This window comes from Sander lucioperca, chromosome 1, assembly GCF_008315115.2.
Source record: "Sander lucioperca isolate FBNREF2018 chromosome 1, SLUC_FBN_1.2, whole genome shotgun sequence".
Classification (NCBI taxonomy): Eukaryota; Metazoa; Chordata; class Actinopteri; order Perciformes; family Percidae; genus Sander; species Sander lucioperca.
In genome coordinates this window covers 50,175,059-50,177,558 of record NC_050173.1, presented here as the reverse complement: position 1 = coordinate 50,177,558, position 2,500 = coordinate 50,175,059, and positions in this window count along the sequence as shown.

Below are 2,500 nucleotides of genomic sequence, written 5' to 3'. Positions count from 1 at the left end.
AGTGTGTTAGACCTCTCTTCCTCCTTACCCAGAGTTCCTGGCCCCAGGGGGTGGAGGGTCTCTTCACCCGTTTCACACGTCCAACCCAAACACACAGCAACCAACACACACACACACACACATGACTGAACAGACAGACACACACACACACACACACACACACACACACACACTGGCAGCAGACCACATCAGAGGGGGTCCATTCCTCCCCAAGTCCACAGGTCTCTGGATAAACATATTATTCTGGATTAAATGTTTCCCATATTTGTTATTCTTCCCTTCGAGACTCCAGGTGGAATTGGTATGAAACCAAAAATCATATCTACATTCCTTTGAATGAAAGAGCGGGCCGAGGGGAATGCTCCGAAATGGGAACGAGAATTCCCTTTCGGAGCGAGAACTTGTAACAACATTTGTGCAGATTCTTCGATTGCCCCAGATCTAACAAAGGCTGCGCTGTGTTGTCGAGAAGTGGTCGTTTCCCCCTGCAAATCTTACCGCACCACTACTCAGAAGTCTCTATGAAACCAGGAGGTGTGTGTGCTCGGTGGAGGTCCACTGCTGGCTCGGAATCAGATCCAATTGGTTTAAGAGATCCTCACAGGAATGCTGCAGTGTGAGAGTGTGTTTTCCTCTCACGGTGTATCAGTTTGAAATGAGATAGAAGGTGACAGCTGAACAGCAGCTTCAGCCATGCTGAGGCCTGAACTGAAGAGTTCAGAGGCAGAAGGTGATGATAGTGGAGTCCTGCTCAGTTATGCAATTATGTCCAAATTACTGCCAGAGCCTGTTACCCTATCAGAGCCAGGATTATAGCCTTGAGCCAATCGGTGAGGTGTTGATGTGTGGTGAGAGATCACATTCTGCCAACCTGTAATATTGGCCATGGTAATATTATCTGAGCCATAATGGTGGACGGATGGATGGACGGATGGATGGATGGACGGATGGACGGATGGACGGATGGATGGATGGATCCACATGTTGCAAGAGAACACATTATAATCTCTTCTCTACCACCAAATCAAAAAAATGTAACTTCCTCCCATTGCTAAAGGACCAAGGAGAGAACTTTCCTTTACATTCTATGTTCAGATATTTGCATTCAACACATCATCCTATGTCAGGAAATCATGCACAATCTGATGCTCTTGAATGATCTCTGCATCAAACGTTATAGCTCCTTGCATACTAATGTGATCGTGGGCAAACACAGAGGCACACAGTAGGCTGAAACCCGTATCAGCACGTTCGTTTCTTCCTATCATGTTTATTTTTGTAAACTGCACATCCCCAACTTTGCGCAGCAGTGGGATGTGTGTTGTGGACAGAGGGTTCTCACTGCAGTGTGTTTGATGTCTCTCTCTCTCTCTCTCTCTCTCTCTCTCTCTCTCTCTCTCTCTCTCTGGACCCTGGAGACATTCCTCATGCATAATCGCTGTGTGTCTTTCTGATCTGCCTCTATCTACTGCTGCTGGAGGTTAATGCACAGAGCTGCACACACAGTAACACATAAAATAGAGGCAAGCAAAACACAACAATCTTATTCTCCCACAAATAGCTAAGAATAAAGCAAACGAAGGCATAAAGGAGTTTTGTAATGTTTATTGAAGTGATATACTGTGAGGACCAGTAACAGCTCTTCAGGCTTCTCTCATCTTCTCACATATGTCATTTAGCACCGTGCTGCGCTAAACAATTCAATTGAATGTGGTAAGCACAGTTGCACTGCGCCCAGCTTAATAAAAACCATCTACTCTTGTAATTCATCATCCTTTACCATACATTGGGCCGGGAAATCAGGGAAAGTGATGTGATTGGATGGAGGGAAGCTCCTGTACAGCTCAGTATTCTGCTGAGGACTCTCTAACTGTAGAGCAGAGGGGGCAGAGGGGTCACGAGGTGTGTGTGTGTGTGTGTGTGTGTGTGTGTGTGTGTGTGTGTGTGTGTGTGTGTGAGACGGCAGCATCACCAGTCCTCCAGGGCTCAGCAGGCTAATTAATAATGAATCCCAGAGAGTCTGTGTTTGAAATGCAGATGTGCAACTGCCAGCTCCGCCTGCTCCTTCAGAGGGACCTGTGTGTGTGTGTGTGTGTGTGTGTGTGTGTGGGGTTCGGGGGGGTGGGGGGCCGGGGGGCGGTAAGTTTGTAGGCCACAGGGGAAAGTATGTTGGTTGGTTATTTAACTGTGTCAGAGATATTGCAGATATTCCACATGAAATTCATTCGTTACACGTTCATTTTCTGAGAGAAAAGAGAGATTTTTTAGCACAGAAGTTTTCATAACAAGTCTGTTCCAGTCCTTTCTCTTCCTCGTTGGTGCCAGAAGAGGCCGTAACCCCGAGCTCTTCTCTGCTCACTCAGCAAAGAAGAAGGAGGACGTGGAAGAGAAGCTGGAAAGCGGCTGAAGAGCATATATTACATTTCTATAGACTCTTCTTCACTGCTCTCTGTATATAGGATACTGAGTGTTTGTGTGTGTGTGTGTGTGTGTGTGTGTG